The sequence below is a fragment of the Pogona vitticeps genome, chromosome 1 (assembly GCF_051106095.1).
Source record: "Pogona vitticeps strain Pit_001003342236 chromosome 1, PviZW2.1, whole genome shotgun sequence".
Lineage (NCBI taxonomy): Eukaryota > Metazoa > Chordata > Lepidosauria > Squamata > Agamidae > Pogona > Pogona vitticeps.
In genome coordinates this window covers 132632971-132653469 of record NC_135783.1, presented here as the reverse complement: position 1 = coordinate 132653469, position 20499 = coordinate 132632971, and positions in this window count along the sequence as shown.

Sequence of the window (20499 nt, the reverse complement as noted above, 5' to 3'; positions counted from 1 at the left end):
GGACTCCACATTTCTTTCCAGTAAATAAATACAAGGACAGCTTCCTCATTCACTGGCTCAGTTTCACGGTCACGATCCACTTCAGCTCTGTGGGTTGGGGAAATCGATGTGTGTTGCAAACCACGGGAACTACAGAAATGCTTGAGGAAAGAGCAGTCTTTCCCCAAACTCACAAACCTATTATCCATTCGAGAGTAAATTAAATATTTCCCAAAGGATGGATCCCTTTCTCCCATGCACAGATCTAGCCCTAGACTAGTCTTTAAAGTAGGGCAGAGAGTAGATTGCTTCTCAAGTGCCAGCTGCCAGCTGCTTCACTTCCTGGCTGCCCTGAGTGACTGTGTCCATAACAACATGCCAAACTGCAAAAATTTAGTAGGCGTTGTGTTTCCTGGCAGACAATGTAGTGATAGGGAAACTTTCAACTGTGTGAATTTTGAAAGTCAAACTACTATCAAGAGCCTCATGGCGCAGTGGTTAAACGGCTGTACTGCAGCCAAAACTGTGCTCACGACCTGGGGTTCAATCCCAGGTAGCCGGCTCAAGGTTGACTCAGCCTTCTATCCTTCCGAGGTTGGTAAAATGAGTACCCAGCTCGCTGGGGGGGGGGGGGCAATGTGTAGCCTGCATAATTAAGTTATAAACCGCCCAGAGAGTGCTTGAAGCATTATGGGTGGTATATAAGCAGCATGCTTTGCTTTTTTTTCTTTCTTTTTTTTTAACTCTTGAAGGGACAATGGGCGAGGGTTTGTTAAACTTGGGCAACTGAATATTCCAATGGTATCACCTGTCCAAATGTTTTTTTTAACATCCCTCAATCCCCACATAGAAAACAAAGTTTAATTTTGCCAGTAACTATGTCAGCCAATTCTTCCATGTCTTGCCATCATCATTTAAAACAATTAATACAAGAGTTGTTCATTGTCCAGCTTCTCAGCAGCAGCAACAACAACACAACACACACACTTATTTACATACCAACTGTTGCGTAAAAGCTGCCGCCAGTCCAGACTGCACAAGTGGTATTGATGTTTATTTCATTTCAGGGTATTTTATATTTAAATCTTTGAATAGCCTAATGAATTAAAGAGGGAGAATTAGAAGCAGAATTATTGACTTCACAGTAGTCACTGTTAGTAGTGACAGTAAAGAATGTGTCCTCGCAAATGCTTTCTTTTATCTAGAGGCTACATGAAATGTTTGTACCCGCTTAAGATACCTTACAGACTGCAGTCTTAATTTTAGTTTCTCATATTCAACGGGCTGCATTCTTTATCAAGCACCTTATGATAAAAGGGCAAATTTCTTTTTATTTCTTTCTTTTAAAAAAGCTACAGTATTTACCCAAAAGAATGGTTAGCAGCTCAAAACAAAGTTGGATAGCTCATTGGGTTATTGCACCTGGAGTTCAATGGCCTTTTCTCCTGAAACGGCTGCTATGCCTCTCAGGAGAAAAGCAGAGCCCTTGGGCAAGTCACCCAGTCCCAGAGCAACCTCAGGAGAAAGGACTGGTAAAGCACCTCTGAGCACTTTATACTTAGACAACCCCGAGAAGAGTTGCCATTGGTTGGAATCAACTTAATGGCACATGCTTATTAGCTGGATAGCTGGTTCAGTGAGTTGCAGCACCTACTTGCAGTGGTCGGGAGTTCAATTCTCCATTGTGCCTCCTTGGAGAAGAGCCATCCTCTACGGCCTTGGACAAGCTGCACAGTCCCAGAAGAAGGGAATGGTACATCACTTCTGAGTACCCTGTACATATTAGACCCTGGAAACGGCCACCATTAGTGTGAAAGTGTGAATCAAGTTGATGGCATATCACTGTGCTCGAGATCATGATCATGATCATCATGTGAATATACTTCTGGTGTAGGGAGCAGTGCAAGGAACAGACCCAAGGGCCAACCCTAAAAATTGGGAATCAGGTCCTAAATATTTGCAGGTGAGGTGATACGTTTGCAAAATCACTGATCGTTGCTGTTGTTGAACCTGTCAGAAGCACATTCACTTACAGAATTTATCAGTGCAACTCATAAGTAAATCTTGCAAATCCTGGAGCTTTATTTGTTGGATTTGTTAAACCTATTTGGCTCCAAGAAGCAAAACAGAAAGACAGATGCATCTGCCCCGCGGCACTGCAGGGCAGGAGCTGAGGAAGAAAAGTTCTTTGTGCTTTTGACTTGCTGTGGGGAAAACTAGCTTGCTTATCCTTTTGCAGAGACCTGCCTTTACCTGCTTCTTCCCAATTCCCACCTTTCTTTGCTCAAACATTATGTTCAAAATGTAACTCAGATGGATCCCAAATGTAGTCTTTTGAAATTGTAAAGCTGTTTTAAGTTTCTTGGGAAAGGATAGGTTTTGTGTCTTGCCAAATTTCAGTCCAGATCACTGAAATGTCTAGTTATCATGAAAAGAAGTTCCTGGGGAAAAGTTGCAACTTAGTGGCTTAGTAGCTGCATTGCACAAAGAAGGCCTTGAGGTTCAGTCCTTGGAATCTCCAGCTGTGAAGGGCTCTTGTCTGAAATTCTGGACCGACATTGCCATTTACTGCAAATACGGAGCTGGATGGAAAAATGGTCTGACAAGATGCCTCTGCACCTTCTTCTTTAGGTCCTTAAGCCTGAATAAACACAACCAAACACTCCAGGCAACTTTCAGCCTATAAGGTTTTGTAGAGGTACGCCTGTCCTTCCATCTGTCTTTGGTAACAATGAATGTTCCACTCCAGGCGGCTGAAGGCCTTCATGTAGCATCAACCCAGCACCCAAAAAATGGTAATATTTATCTGAGAAGTAGCACTTTCACTGGATCTTCCCCATGAATCAAGCTTCTAATATATTTGCGAAGGCTTTCATGGTCGGGATCTAATGGTTGTTGTGGGTTTTTCGGGCTCTTTGGCCGTGTTCTGAAGGTTGTTCTTCCTAACATTTCGCCAACCTCTGTGGCCGGCATCTTCAGAGGTATACCGGATACCTTGCAGTTGTGGCCAGGTATATATTGGAACCACAAAACGAAGCATCCACACCACAATCAAGGAACATGAGAGACACTGCAGACTAAAACAACCAGAAAAATCTGCAGCAGCTGAACATGCTCTGAAACAAACTGGACATGAAATTCTATTCCAAAATATAGAAATACTGGACAACACCAGCAACCGTTACGTCAGATTGCACAGGGAAGCCATTGAAATCCACAAGCACCAACAGAATTTCAACAGAAAAGAGGAAAGTGTGAAGCTCAACAAAACATGGCTCCCAGCTCTCAAAAATACAGCGTGCAAAAGGTCAATGAACTCTACCCAGCCACAAGGACAGGGGATCACTACACACAAAAGACCAGCTAATGACACCCATCAACCACAGGAACAGATAATCTCTTCTCCTTAGCACAACAATACACCCACAATACACACTAATCACCCATCTACAGAAAAAGACAAAGGCCTCACAGCCATAAATACTGCACTCCCAAGCCAACTACACCAGAGCACAGAGTGCTGTCCTCTGAAGATGCCTGCCACAGAGATTGGCAAAACGTTAGGAAGAGCAACCTTCAGAACATGGCCAAAGAACCCGAAAAACCCACAATAACCAAGCTTCTGGTGTTACTGTGGCAGTACAAGAGGGTCACGTCTATCTTGGCTTCTGTTTGAAGTATATTTTTTCATCTGGTTGACTTAATGACATAATAATCACATTTGCAATGCTAATAATAGAATTAGCAAGCATTAGTATTCATATATTAGTATTAGTAACAACAACAAGAAGAACAAAACAACAACAATAGATAAAACAGCTGATTTTAACAAGCCAGATGTTATACTTCTGGAGAAGCAACAAAGAAAAATGTATCTTATACAAGCTGGAGTTCTGCCAACAAGCAATCAAAATAACAGAATGTACAACAGTTGCAAAGTACCAAGCATTAAGGCAAGAAATTAAAAGAATGTGGAAGCAAGATCCTGTCACCCTCCTCTCCATACTTATTTAAGCAACTGGAGTCATTCCAAAATCTTTGGTTACCAATTAAAAACAATTGCCAATAGCAGCTAATTGGCTTCCTGAAAATCAAGAATCAGTCAAAATCCAAAGAAACAAAAGCATGTGGCACCTTACAGACTAACTATCATATTTTAATGTAAGCTTTCGTGGACATGTCAAAAATCAGTGATTCTGCAGACGTGTCATCTCATGTGCAAATTCTTAGGATTCGACTCCTAGCTTTCAGGCTTGACTCTGCTCTTCCCCCAAGTGCCAGTAATGCTGAGAAATATGAAGTGCAACATCTATCTATCTATCTATCTATCTATCTATCTATCTATCTATCTATCTATCTATCTATCTATCTATCTATCTATCTATCTATCTATCTATCTATCTATCTATCTATCTATCTATCTATCTATCTATCTATCTGCCTGCCTGCCTGCCTGCCTGCCTGCCTGCCTGCCTGCCTGCCTGCCTGCCTGCCTGCCTGCCTGCCTGCCTGCCTGCCTGCCTGCCTGCCTGCCTGCCTGCCTGCCTGCCTGCCTGCCTGTCAATAACCCCTCCTTTCTCCTTAAAAGGACATAATGGCTTACATAATCAAAAGACAATATTTTAAACTAAAAACTATAAGTATACAAATATTTAAAAGGATCAAATACTACCCAGTAAACAGTAAACAAATGGAATACTAGATACACATTCAAAGTAGTAAGACATAACAATCCATTTCAAAAATCCCACTCAGCCAGCCAATCACTGAGGGAAAGTTAGCCTGAAGGGAAAGGTCTTCACCTGCTTGCGGAAGGACAGCCAAGATGGGGCCCGCCTGGCCTCTCGCAGGAGGGAGTTCCAGAGTCTGGGAGCAGCAACAGAGAAGGCCCTCTCCTGTGTCCCCATCAGACGCACCTGTGAAGGTGGTGGGACGAAGAAGAAGGCCTCTCCTGATGGTTTTAACATTCAGGCAGACTCATAAAGGGAGATAGTCCTTGAGGTAACTTGGAGCTAGGCCATTTAGGGTTTTATAGGTTAGAACCAGCATTTTGAATTGTGCCTGAAAATGAATCAGCAGCCAGTGTGTCAAGCATGTGTGATGGCAACCAAGTGAGGAATACAAAGACAAGTGTGTCGTGCCTACAGTCAAGCATGGTGGTGGGAGTGTCATGGACTGGGGCTGCATGAGTGCTGCCGGCACTGGGGAGCTACAGTTCATTGAGGGAACCATGAATGTCAACATGTCCTGTGACATACTGGAGCAGAGCATGATCCTCTCCCTTCTGAGACTGGGCCGCAGGGCAATATTCCAACATGACAACGACCCCAAACACACCTCCAAAACGACCGCTGCCTTGCTAAAGAAGTTGAGGGTAAAGGTGATGGACTGGCCAAGCGTGTCTGCAGACCTAAACCCTATTGAGCATCTGTGGGGCATCCTGAAAACGGAAGATGGAGGTGTGCAGGGTCTCTAACATCCACCAGCTCTGTGATGTCGTCATGGAGGAGTGGAAGAGGACTCCAGTGGCAACCTGTGAAGCTCTGGTGAACTCTATGCCCAAGAGGGTTAAGGCAGTGCTGGAAAATAATGGTGGCCGCTCAAAATATTGACACTTTGTGCCCAATTTGGACATTGTCACTTAGGGGTGTACTCCCTTGTGTTGCCAGCGGTTTAGCTATTGACGGCTGTGTGTTGCGTTATTTTGAGGGGAGAGTACATTTACAGTTATACAAGCTGTATACTCACTGCTTTACATTGTAGCCAAGTGTCATTTCTTCAGTGTTGTCACATGAAAAGAGTATACAGTACTAAAATGTTTATGAAATGCAAGAGGGTGTACTCACTTCTGTGATATACTGTATGTTAAGTCTCATTGATTCTGCAGAGTAACTATAGTTGGGACTAACAATTTTAATTAGTGCTCCTGTTTTATTGTTGGAAAAAAATCTAATACATAAGAGGCTGTCTTAAGATATATAAACAAAACCTAATGCCGTTCTTGTCAGTCTTATTCAAGAAACAGATTAAAGTCTGGAACTCTTTCCAGGAAGAGAAGCATATTCCTCATGGCTTTTATTGGAGGGGGGGAAAAAAGCAACATTACCTTCATATGATCTCCCTTTATCAAAAAATGTTTTCTTCTGACCTTTTCTTGACTTTTGTGAGAAGCACACTCAGCATAGCCATAAATCTTCAGGTGACTTGTCACATTGCCTGAGAAACAAAATGACTCCAATCCATTTTCTCAAGCTGTACCATGTTATTAAATCATGACGTGTTTTTTTTTTCTGGTTAAAAATAAAATGAAAATGTTGTTTTGAGAAATGCATATGTGTTTGCAGAATGTGTTTTACGAACTTTCTCCAACAGCAAACAGAGTTATTATAGAAAACAGGGAACATGCAGTGCACAGCTGTCAATATATATATATATTTAGCACAAACAATTCTCCATCATCTTCCCAATTATGTTATTTGATAAGGGGAAGGTCTTGAAAAGTTACTTTCCAAAACTACTGCTCTCTAGACCAAACATCCAACATGGCCACTGAAGACTCTTGAGAGTTATAGCCTCTGGCGTTTACCCGGTGGCCCCTGCTTGTTTCACCAAACACAGAGCTCACAGGAGCATCCCAGCACGTCCTTTGACATCCTGCCAGCAGTTAATCTCTTTATCAACCTCTATTTCCTATAAAAGAACTTTTAAACAGAAACAGGTTTATTGATTACAAGTTGCTTTAGGAATAATTCTTACGCACATTCTTAAAAGTTACACAAAGCTTCAGTAGTTTCCTTTAACGTTGACTCACCCCTCCCTTCTAGTTCTCTCTGGCTCCGCCTCCCAACAGCTCTCGTTGGTACATGCAAATACACTGCTGAATATTCATATCAGGGGTGATCGCTAAAAGGGAATTTTTTAAAATCTGTTTTTGTTTTTTAGCAAAAAACATTCTCCCTTCATCTTCCCTGTGCCCTCTGAGCTTAGCTGCAGTCTTGGTAGAAGCTACAAGATGGCGTTGGGAAACACCAATACATCGGTGTTTCCCAACACCGATGTATTGGAAGCTCTGATGACCCTTTTTGGGGGGTTCTAGGTATAGAGTGCCCGGAAGTGGTTTCCTAGCCTCTTCTTCCGGGTTGCCTTGGGATTGAGCAGCTGCCCAAGGTGACACAGGGAGATTCTTCTCCCGGGAGGCCTTGCTTACTGAGCTATCAGTACAGCTTCAACAAATCTAAAGCCAGATACGCTCAGCTTCTAAGTTTCAAAGACAGAATTTAGATAAAATAAAAGGAGGATTATTTACAGTGTTTCTTGTCTTGATGTTTGGGAAACAGGCAGATAGACAGCTGGGAGATCACTGAGGATATGGTTTTCTACTGAGAGAAGGGACTCTGGGAGGGACATTTTACTGTACAAAGAGCTAAAGCACTTGATCCTGAGACTAGTATAGTACCCATTTGCTGGATACTATACTATTAGTAACCCGATTACTTAGACTAAGTTAGATGGGATCTTCTTAGATGAAAATGGCATCTTACCTCAAGACAATCACATATGGCAGAGCCTTCTTGGTGGGGGCACTCTAGCTGCAGAAGTCTCTCCCGGTGGTGAGCTAGTGAGTCCAACCCCACTGCTGTCATTAGGCACCAGCTAAATTCAAGTTGTGCAGCCCTTCTGAAGGTAGGAAAATGTTACCTCCTCCCCTTACTCTTATTAAGCCTAATCCTATTAGCAACTAGGCAGAGCCTTCTGCAATTGCTCCAGCAATTTCTGTCTGGCAATTACACAAGCCTTACATTGCCTTGTCGAAAACAGCAGGGGCTTCGGCATGGACACGGAGTTAGGGAATACCCATGTGTGCAATTGGAACCACATGCATAACGGAGATCTGTCCATAGCTTTATGATTTTAATGATGACTTTATTTCAGTTAGGCAGCAGCCCTGGGCCCTGGGTGTTGGAAGGCAGGATGTAGATAAACGAGCATGTCGTGAAATAGACAATATTCTACAATCTGTTACACAACCATCATGTTCTGCCACGCTGGGCTCACTGGACTGCACAGGAGATTTCATGCTGTATGGACAACCACCCGATTCTTTGGCTTTTTCACTTTCAGAAAAAGAGCATCTCAGCCCCAATACCTGGTATATTTGGTTAAGTGAGATTCATTGGAGAAAGTCTTCGTCTTGTTCAGTCCTGTAGCAGTAATCGGAGGGTTGCCAGTTTGTTTTCTCAGATTGCTTTCCCAACGACCTCACTGTCTTTATGTGGGGCTCAAGGAAGCCATAATCTTTTCAAGCAACCTCAACCTTTCAGGCCCCTTTCATGTGGACATGGTTGTTTGGTGATTTTTGTTTGTTGTGGCCATCCATGCTAAGCAGAGGTTATTAGGAAGATATCCTGGTAACAAGTTAAGTCTTTATTCCATGTAGCTGGTTTTCTTTACTGCTGTCTGAAAGGCCTCTGTGAACCAGCCTGCAAATGCAACAGGGGATGAGTAACGTTAACCATATAGCAATTTGGCTGGGATTTGAGCTAAGCCAATTTGACAAACAGAGAGCAAACTTTTGCCTGCTTCTGCCTCTCCCTGTTGCTTGGTTTCCTTCCTTATTTTCAAGGGAAAATGTTTCCACTGAAATGAGACTATAATCTGAAGCGCCATACTAGCACTTCTGCACACCCAGGGGCTCTGGGCTCGCATTGATTGATTGATTGATTGATTGATTGATTGATTGATTGATTTGGTTAATTTGAAATGAATATATTTACTGTGCCCTTCTCCTTAGAAAGGACCTGAGAGAGCTTATGTCATTGGAAGGCAGTATATAAAAGCTAAAAACAGCATGCATACAAATATTTAAAAAGAACCAAACGAACACTACACTAAAAACAGTATGCAAAATCAAGACCAAAACACAAGGTGTAGCATTCTCTTTAAAAACCTTCTCAGACTGCCAGTCACCAAGGGAAAGCCTGGCTGAAAAGAAAAGTCTTCATTGCTTGCAGAAGGATAGCAAAGATGGGGCCAACCTGGCCTCCAGTGGGAGGGAGTTCCAAAGTCTGGGTGCAGGAACAGAGACTTTTTAGAGCAAGAGCTTCCCATGCTGTATGGCAAATGATTCTGAAATTGCCAGGATTTTTAAAAGGGCATTGTGATATGCGGGGTTGACCCTAGCGTAGGGCAGGCTGAGGAAGCCACTTTATCTCCTCCCTGGTATTTGACACATGGAGCGGCTTCCTCAGTCTGCCTAATGGTTGGGCTTGTCCTGCATTTGACAGAATCATAACAGCTTCAGAATAGTTTGCTTTACATCATATCAGGTTGCTAGCTTGGACCTGCTGCTAGCTTAGAACATGTGAAAAATCTAGACATGCAAAGAATGTAGCTTAGGTCATGCAAAGAATTTGGGATAGCCACCAAGTTTATTTAGGATGGAGGTCCATCAAACCTAAAGTGTAGAGAATGCAGTGCCTTAGAACAGGGAGGCATAGCTGGCTTCGCATCACACAGAAAACAGAGGGGAAGCTGAAGTTTAAATCTGTATGCAACTTGCTCCACAGTTGTACCAGTGATTGGCAAACAAGCCTCTGGACTCTACTCCCATCATGATTCAGAACACGCTCAGTAAAAGATATCCATCTCCCGAAAATATATTGATTTGGAGCCAATTCTTAATTATTAGGCTACGTGTCAGGAACTGACCTATAGTGACCTCAAATAGGATTTTCAAGGTAATTGAGATATTTAAAGAGTACTTCTCTCCTTTCCTTCCCATGAGTTTCCATGGCCAAGTGGGGATTCAGAAGAAGGTCTCTTGAGTCCTAGTTCATCACTTTTTCCACTACATCACAGTGGGTATCCAGTTCTTAATTATGGTGAGTGAAATCAATAGAACTTAAGTGAGTTATGGCTAATTTAAGTCCTGTTTTGTTCAGCGGGCTTACTGTAAGAGTGAGTAAGTCTGAACCCAGCCAAATGTTTCGCATTCCGCTCTGAATCCTGGATTGTACCATATTCCCAGGGAGGTTAGTGAGACTTAGGTAGTGGCTCAAGAGCAGTAAAAGGGGAAAAGACGAGACAGGAGAAAGGAGAAACTGAGTCTTGCCAGATTCAGACCTTCTCTATCACAGCCATAAGGCTGACACAAAGTCAGGCCAAGGCAACAGTCGTTCATTTCCAGCACCCAGAGGCTAGGGGAGGATTAAATTCAGCACTGCTTCAGCTGGTATAGGATCAGTCCAGCAGACCCTTGATCATTATAGTCAGTTAGGACTGAATTTTAAACTGAGCAAAATATTCATGGGAAGAGATGAAAGGAAACAATCCAGAGCATATGCTCCCTGTGGGTATGGGGTTCAGCCCTTCGCAGGTTTTACAAAGTGCTCAATTCATAAATTGGTAAATTGAAAGATGCCAGAACCTCCTGCCACCCCTTACCCCTGGTTCACAAGCAGGCTGTAATTCCTTCACCCTAAGGAACTTCCCTGGAAAAGACCCTGATGTTGGGAAAATGTGGAGGCAAGAGGAGAAGGGGACGACTGAGGATGAGATGGCTGGACAGTGTCTGCGAAGCAACCAACATGAATTTGACCCAACTCCGGGAGGCAGTGGAAGACGGGAGGGCCTGGCGTGCTCTGGTCCATGGGGTCACAAAGAGTCGGACATGACATAATGACTAAACAACAACAAGGAACTCTAAACATGCATAGATGCACTCTTATTCTTACAACTGCTTCATCTTTTCTAGAACTGACAGAGCAGCTTATCCTGCCCTTCCGTATCAGGTGGGAAGGAAGACGTTGCCTCAACCACCCATCCCCTGTCCCACTGCCTGGCCCTGGAGAGGAAATGGCTCCCTCCATCCCACTGTAGCATCTCCACATGTTGCCATGCATACATTGCCATCTTTGAAAGAAGAAGTAGGCGGGGGATTGTGAGAGGCTCTAATGAGGCCTCCTCTTGGAACCCAGGCAGAAGTGGAGGTGTACAGCAACGTTGCCGGAAACTGTTCCACTGGCAAGGTATTTGCATATTCTCCCCCTCTTATCTACTTTGACCCCCAGGATGCTCCTTCCCCCCCCAAGCCAGTTTCAATGACAGCCAATTGACCCACTGCCATGTGCTCCTGCCTGTATCATGCAGAGCAGGGAAATGTGTGTGGTGGCACTGCCCTCACAAGTGGAGGGTGACTGAACCCTTTCTTCTCTAGAGCTTGGCAATGCTGTGAGACAACCCTTGGAAGTACAGAGCCCTCGGGGTCCTGGTAGTGTCTGTGACAAAAGCCTCATATTTAGTATCCCCAGCGTGTCACTGCCTGACACAGTCTATGGCTATAGAAACTATAGTATGGCTAATGGGCGCAGCGGGCCATGGTGCTAAACATCAGATTAAAACCCAGGACAGAGCCTTTTGCTGCACAATCCTCCACATACCTACTCAGGAATAAGTCCCATTGAGTTCAATAGGTCTTACTCCTAGTTTAGCGGGTGTAAGACTGCAAATTGTATGCAGTAACTGTAAACCTCAGTACAGTATAAGGTTACTATACTGTAAACTCTAATGTTTACCATTGGTTTTGATATTAGATATTAAATATAACCAGATTTCTAGGGGATTATTTTATCTCACATGTTTCAAACATGTGTTAAACAGCACCTATGTGAAATGGGGAAAATATTTTTGGATAATTAAACTCCATTGGCTGAGATCCTGTTCATTATTTGCTGGTGGAACAAAATGCCCTGCTGGCATCAGGCAGAGAGGAAGCACGTGGTGGTAGCTTGTTATGGGCCAGTGCCCAACTAGCATAGCCAGCTGGCCCTGTTTCACCAACCAGCCTCTTCCCAATGGCTGGGAACTACAGTACTTGTGCAAGGAGGTCTGGAATGCCTTCTGGTACAACGATGTTGGAGAGGAATACACTATCAGAGCACTGATCCTTTCCATGGTGATAGCTTTTCTCTCCCCAGGATACCTGCTGGATAGCTCAGTGGTTTAGGTATGGTGGGGAGTTCAATTTCCCACAACGGCTCCTCGACAGGGGCTAGGCTTGATGATCCATAGGGCCCCTTCCAGTTCTGCAATTCGAAGAGGAGGAGGATAATTTATTTTCCCTTCAGCACCCCAAGAAATGTTGACAAATAGGGGAGTGGTAGATTTCTTTTCACTCCTTGGCCAGTGTTCTGTACACAACCACCTAGTGACGTGACTCCAGGCACAACCTGATCCACTGGGAAATGGTTGTCTCTGTTCATATGAAATTGATGCAGGGGGAGCTAAAGGGAAAAAAATCAAAATTCTTTAGCAGAAAAGACCAGAGTTCTTTGGCCAATATTCACAGTGAACTCAATTGCTCTCCCGGGGAGTAACCTGCAGTCAGCTCCCTTCTGAAGGGTCTTATTTAAATGGCTCGAAACGTCACCTTGGAAATAGCCCCATTGTGCTTAAAATTTATATATTAATTATATGCTTCCTCAAACTGTGAAGACTGCCAATCGTTTTAATGCTCTAACATGCATTATTAACAAAGCCCCAACTCTCTGGGCTGCACCTCAGAGATACAGAATCTTATTAGGGGATGTGTTTTTTAGAAAGCTCCTTTATTCCGTCCTTTTAGTGGCACATTCACATCAAGGAAAGTGTAGTGGGAATATCAACAATAAATGGCATTTCCAGTAATGAAGGAGTAAACCTGGATATCCACTGGTCCGTTTCCTTGGCAACTGAATGGCACCATCAGAATTTCTCAATTGTAGCACCATTAGAGAGGCATTTTTTTCAGGAGGAGGAGAAGAAGAAATAATATTGGTGCACATGTGTGTGCCTAGGTATGTCCATCCACCGACTAGTAAGAGGGAAGGGAGGCAATGACAATGTCTAGCAGGAGTTTTCCTGGAACGTTTCAGAAGTCCAAAGACAAGATGAAGCACACAACAGCTGCCCTCATAAACCTCCTGATTGCAATCAGCTTTTCAAGCATGGGGAAGATGGCTGACAAGGAAGAGGCACAGGTGAAAGAAGCCACTTACCTGTTTTCGTAACAAGAATTTCAAAGGCAAGGAACAAATCGCCTCCCCAGGAAAACATGGGTAGGATGAAAATGCAGGTGGATTGCCAATATCATTTGGTTTGGTTGGCACATATACGTGCTGTCTCCTCATATTGTGTAGCAGGCTGGATAGCTCAGTGATGTAAGTAGAGGTTGGGAGTTCAATTCCCAATTTGTATCACTGCCATAGCTTGTGCTCCCTCAGAAGACGGGAATGGTAGACCACTTCTGAATACTTTCTACCTAGAAAACCATGGAGAGAGCCAGAATCGACTTGATGGTTTGTGCCCAAGTCAGAATCGACTTGATGGCACACAGTTGTTATTATTATTAATTATATGTGAGGGCAATGCTAATCTTACCTCCTTGACAGCAGGTAAGATGTAATGTCTATGGACCTGGGAGGATTGCAGTCTTTTCCTTTGGATGTCATTTGCTAAAGGGTCTTTGATAAACAGTTACTAGCCTCAGTCCCTATCACCCAAATTTGCAGTATGAGGAAAATAATACAGGCCTCTTCTGAAGGCTACCAAAACACTTTAAATCCTGGGAATATTTGCCTTTACTCATGAATGTCACATTTACCCTATGGGCCAAAGAGGTACCTCGGAGCAGTGCTGAGTCCAGGTAGATGATGATCCACATAGTTTACACCTCTCTGGTTTTTCTTTCTTTATAAAAAGTTTTGATTTTTAAAATCAAAACCTTGCCATCCCAAGGGAACATTAGATATTGAATTGCCTAGCTGAAATAAAGAGTGCCTCGCCATCTTTCATGCCTCTTCTGCATTTCAGGCTGCTGGCTTTTACGCTCTGCCTTCAAACATAATTTGTTTTTCCCTACTCCATACCAGATTCCTAATGAACATCAAAGTAGTTATTCCGAGACTGACCACATCAGTGCAAAGCCTTCGTTTCAACACAAATAGAAGTGGTAAGTATAGTATATCAAGTGGAAACACACTCTGCTTTTTGGTATCTTGCCAGTTCTTTCCTCACATCATTTTTCTTGTCAATATATTAAAACCAAAAATACCTTCTTCTCTGGAACAGCATAGTAAAAAGGTGACATATTTCCACTGAAGCAGTAGAAGTCAAGTTTGTGCCCTTACCATTGGAATTTGTACTATTCATTCAAGGAAACAGAAGGGCAGTAAATATATATAAATAGACACATTGGAAGCTGCCTTATAAATATATCCAGTTCTTTGCCCATCTAGATCAGTTCTGCCTATTCTGTATGGCAGTATCTGTAGAGTCTAAGAGCAGATCAGGTTCTTTCTATGGTCTGCAGCTGGATCCTTCCAACACAAGGTGTTGAGGACTGAACCCAAGGCCTTTGTGTAAAACACATGAGCTGAAATCCAGTTGTATAGCTACACAAACAATGTAATTTTTAGAGGTGAATTGCTGTAAGTAAAGAAGTCTCCCTAGACCAGGGGTGTCAAACTCAAATTCATCGGGGGCCGCATCAGCAGTTTGGTTCCCTTCAAAGGGCCGGTTGTATCTGTAGGTTAACTTGAGCCATTTTTAAATGAATTTACTGTACTCTGTGCAGGCACGGAGTAAATTCATTGGGGAAAAAAAAGGGGAGGCTGCAAGGCTGGCGGCGGCTCCGCGGGCCATCAGACGAGGTCTGGCGGGCCGGATTTGGCCCGCGGGCCTTGTGTTTGACACCCCTGCCCTAGACCTTATATACTGCATGCTGAATCAGTATGCAATGGAAAATGTCTACAGAGATTTCTTGACCTATGACAATTTGTTCCCAAAAGTTACACAATTTGTGTAACTGTGCAATAGGATTTCAGCCATGGTCTAACATTAAGCTATTTATTTATTTATTTATTTATTTATTTATTTATTTATTCATTCATTCATTCATTCATTCATTCATTCATTCATTCATTCATTCATTCATTCATTCTTTCATTCATTCATTCATTCATTCATTCATTCATTCATTTTCATTTGTATACCACCCCATTGCGACTCCTCATCTGGGTAATAAACCATGAATAAACCATGAAAAAAAAAGCCTGACCCTCAAGCTATGGCAGTGAATACTGTTAATTCTGCTTTAGTGGGGGCAATGAATCAGCTGCGGGTTTTAATTTGAACTTTACTAGTTATTCATGGCGCTGCACCTATTTTGAGATTAAGGTTCAGCACTTTGAGATACTTGTGTCAAGGTAGGAATTGAGACCAAACCCCAGAGTGGATTCACAGCCCTTGTAAAACTGAAGTCAACAGCTTCCTTATAGAAACAGTAATGTAGTTGGTGTCACTAAATGTGTTCCGTGTGGGCTTGGGAGACCTACGGCTGGTGTGATGTAATGGTTAGAATGCTGGACTGGGAATGTTGGGTGGAACTTAGAAGATCTGGATTCTAGTCCCCACTGAGCCATGAAATCTTGAGCCTGTCACCCTTCCTCAGCACAACTCGCCTCACAGACTGGCTACAAAGATCAAGTAGAGAAGAGAGCCATGCACACCATGCCTGGAATTCCTAGAGATGAAAGTTAACCATAAACATTTTGGATTCCTTCAGAGCAAACTCGTGTTTCTCAAGATACCTGAGGGAGAAATAATTACAGCTAGACTAGGGCTCAGAAAGCATTAGGATGAGAGCTCTTAGTCTCCTAGCTAGCATAGCCATTTTCGGAAGCTGTAATCCCAGAATAATTTTTCTCAGAGCTCGGAGTTGAACCAGTATCAGTCTATATGTGTTTGAGGCTAAGTGTGTGCAGTAAATATTGTGAACTGATTATAACTTTTAGGGCCACAATTAATTTTTTTTTTAAGCTCAAATACCAATCTGAGTTTAAGCTAGACTAGGGATGGGCAGGAACCACTGGTTCAGCTGTTTGTGCCAGTCAGTTTATCCACTGAACAGGCATTCAGCGCTTCACAGTCCTGCCTCCTCTGTTGGGTGCCCACTCAGAGGCAGTGCCTAAGGAGGGGGCAGGGACATCAAGTCACTGCTTTCAATTGGACACCCACTGGAGGAGGCGGGGCTTTGAACACCTGTTCAGCAGAGAAATGACTGGCATAAAACAGCCAAATTGGCAGTTCATGTCCATCTTTAATCTGGACCAGAATTCAGACCTTTTAAAAGAAAAATAGGAGAATTTGAGAGTCCTGATAAATGGATAATCTCAAACCAATCAAGAAGAGCTTGCTTTCTCTCATACTGTATCCACAGATTATAAAAGGCCTTTGGTTATTAGACGGCAAGATTTCAGAATCAGAGCCGTAGATTCTAAGCACAGAGCATCTAATAATATAAATTATTCATATGACCTAGACTCTTGCCTCGTTCAGATGTTAGAAAGCAGGTTGTAATTCTGAAAAATTGAGAAAACATGTTAGAAATAATAGGCTGCCCCCTGTTTCTAGCCATATTATGCATGAGCTGTGGCTGTAGTGATGTGGTAGCAGATAGAAGTCCTGTAATATCCTCAGAGAATCTCAGCTTTCTAGTCATTTTGCAGGTAGAGGGCAAAACGATTCCAGCTTTGAAGCAATATTATGCAGAGGCATCTTCCACACTAGACTGGCCCTTGGTACATATTTTTCTAACATAAAGCAACACCTTTGAAGGCTTTCGGAGAGGTAACGGTATTAGTCTGCAAAAACAACAAGAAATCTTAGGGGATCTTGATGTTTTAATTGGCATATTTGAGATATTTGTGTGAGGGTTTTTTTCATGAAGCCTTCTTTATCACACAAATAGTGCAAAATGGGATAAGAGGGAATTGAAATGCAAAAAAAAATTACAAACATGGACATTTCTCTTAACTGTGTTCTTTAATAAACTGTAGTTATGTGGACGCACAAATGTCTCAGCACAGATGAGCTGTGTACCTTATATATTGTACCTGTACCTGTACTTTGTACGTACACTTTGATGAATAGGATAAAGGAATGCCAACTAGCCATTCTCAATAGGAGCTATATGGTCCCCTGGGGGCCCCTGCCAATTTCATGGGGGCCACAGACTGAAAAATGTGAGAAGTTTCTGAAATATGTTAATGTTGTATCCTTTTCTGGCAGGGGGCCCTAGAACCTGAAAAGAGCTCCTAAAAAACAAACAAGCTAAAAAGCAGCATGCAAGGTTATAAAATCCAACCGTTACTGGGGTGCAGGTGGGGAAGAAGGGGTGCAGACGATTGACAAAGTTTAACTGAACAAGTTACTAGATTCATGCTCCGAGCCAGCATTCTCTTCCTTGACACTTTCCAGACATGCTGGACTACCAATTCTGCCATCTCCAGCCAGTAGTTGAAATGGAGGATTTGTCATCCAAGAACATCTAGAAATTGCCATGTTGGGAAAACTGATTTTGAAAATATGTGAAGAGCCAATTTGAAGGAATAAACATCAAAATGCCAGTGGTAGGGGTGAGAACTGTGTCGACCACAACAACTTATGTTTTCTTGGTGGTTTCCTTTAAGCCTGATCACTTAATTTTTTTCTTTAATCTTTAACTTAATGAATGAAAACTCTACCCACCAAAGACCGAATTAATTAGACCTTTTGAAAAACTAGCCAAATTTCAGAAACATTCTGCTTCTCCAGCTGAGGATTGTTATCCCAGGTACATATGTGAGTTGGCCTTTAGTTTGATGGATTGAGCACCAGCCGCTTTCTGAAGCAGGCTGTTAAGAGCAGACAATGAATTGTGTGTTCCTCTTTCTATTAAGCAGAGAAGCTCAATCTTATCTTAGCTGCAAAAGCAACCCAGCAACATAAGCCACTTATAGGGTTGCCATTGAAAGCAGGTGCTAAGGGTTAAACCTTCCCTGCATGCAGGATTTGTTGCTGTTACTTTTGCTTACTGTAATCTTATATTCCCTTTATAAGTGCTTGCGAGCAACCAGTGTGTAATGGAGCTGGGGTGAGGACTGATGGAGAAGATCCTGCCCTGCTCCCTGCCCCCCCCCCCAAATAAGTTTGGCATTTTCGTTTCTGATTCTATCCAGGCTGGGTTTGGGAAAAGGGGCATTCATTTTGATTTGTGGGCTTGAGTTTATATGGGCCAAGGGGTGGAATTTGGAAATCTTCTGGCTTTTATTTTTCATTACATTTGACCACTTTGATTTATCACGTGTGCACCTCTTTGACGAGGAATCTGGTTGACCTCTGTAAGCTTTGTGTTTGCCTAATTCCCCCCACTCCCCAATTTTGAAGGCTGGCTCCACTGTTTTTTGCCTCAGTAGACTTTTAGATTATATTTTCCTTCAATGGTTTGATTTATCAGGCAAGCCTATAGAATTTGGCAGAGGGTGGGAGTTATTGTTTCCTCAGCAGCAAAACCTCAACATAAAGGCAACATTGGGATCCTATCTTTCACCTATTCAGTTAACACCCATGAAAAGCCCCCTTTGAATGTTCCCTTCTGTTTTATACTGTGCAGTGCCTGTATGTCTGGCAAGCTGTGGAAGACATTAAAATATATTAAGGGAGATGAAGGGCCTCAGCAAATGAGGAGCTGACACTAGCTTGGTAGAAGACTATAATTTAACTCTCACTCCACGAGAAGAGTGAGGCCTAAGACCCCATTAATTCTGCAAATGGGTATAGCACATTAAGTATGGAATATTACTTTGTATCGTATTATACCCATTTTGGAGATGCCAGTTTAAGGTAAAAGATACTGGTAAATCAGAGAGAAATAACCCTCGGTATGTGAGTGGAGGACCACTTGGAAACTCCTTTCGATCCAACATATGTTACTGCCTGAGGCACAGAAGCATATGCCGTACTTCCAGACAGATGATTCCCACCACTCCTCATCAAAAGACGTGGGCCAGAATCCTGTTGCGACATGCTGGGTGAAGGGGCCAGCACTACATCAGTTGGTGGCAATTTCTCCTGGTGAGAAATGTAATTGGACGTCTGCCTGCAGAAATCACCAATGGTGGAGAAAAAGAATGGAGAATTGCAAATCGAAGATGACCACATTGGGTACTGCTGCAAACTCCCTTGAACAAGGAAGGCCTTGTGATTGCACACTAAAAGTTTTCCCTGGCAGCACCCCAAGTCAAGGTGTGTGTTGTCCATGGCCAGCCCTGGTGTTTTGTCATGAGGCAGAAGATTCACAAGTGCCTCTCCCCTTCCTCAGGCAATCAAGATCATACGGTAATAAATTAAATATCTATTTTTCCCTCTTTTTCACTCAAAACCAGCAGACGAGTGCCTTGTGTTACCTAAAGCTGGGGCCTGCTCTGCTTTTTCCCTCCCGGTCTCAGGGTCGCCAGTCTGGACCAGCCTGCTGCTCTCCTCCCATGGATTCTGCTGTCACCACTTGCCACGACTTTTAAATGCCACCATGTGGCCCTTGATGTCTTTCTCCTCCCCTGAGACCAGGCTCACACCTTCCATATCTCTGCTATGCTTTCTCTCTCTTCCACGAGTGTGCACACACGAAAACATATTGTTCTGACAGTAATGTAGGTATTTTAGGTTATGGGGCCTTCACAGTCTCAGAGCCTTTATCTGAACTTGGTGGATAAAAATGCTAACAGCATTCACTGTTGTGTAAGAATTGTATATCAAAATTTTATTTTAAAAAGACACAGGTTTAAACTATACTAAATTAATAAATATAATGTGCCCAGCTACGACTCCTGCAGTGCCATCTTCCTCTTCTTCTATGCATCATGTTTATTGATATAATGTATATGGATAGTGTGTTGGACCAGGACTCAAGAAACCGGTGTTCAAATCTCCACTTGACCATGGCGACTTGCTGGTGGGTAGAAATGGTAAGCTACACCTTGAATGTCTCACATACCTCAAAAATCCTATTAGAGTCACTTTAACTGGAAGTGACTTCACAGTCCAAATGAGAGTGAGTGCTGGTGGCATTTCTATTCACAGATTACAGTGCTGTTCATCTGCTTTTGCATTTGTAACTTCGTTAGTACTCAACCACTAGGCATCAACTTCTTGCCAAAATGAATATCTGAAGGAAATTGCCTCAATATCTCATCTCCAAAATAAGACCCAGCCTAACTGCAATCATGTATAAAAACATGTGGATTCAGTTGCTCGTGCCCATCTTCCCTCTGGAGATGCCACCAGCCAGTTCTGCTGGAGTCTAGATGGTTATTGCCATGAAGATGTAGATGTGGTATCTAACTAATCATCTGCATCCACGTCTATGGATTCCGCTTACTGGCTCAGGGTGGCAATTGTCTGCTGTTCCTACCTCTCTTGTCCTCACACCTCATCTTCAGCGGCCAGTCATGACAGTGGATCAGTGTAACCACAAATGACCAGCCCAAAACCCTTGAAAGGAATTCGTATCTTCCATGAGTAAACAGTAACAATAGGTTTCAGAAAAGCTAGCCTGGAGTACCTCTTCTTTCACTCAGTGGCCACCTTTACTTCTGATATTTATGATGTGTGCTTTGCCAAATGCAGCTAGTTAGGAACATGGTGTAACATTGGTGCTCACTCGGT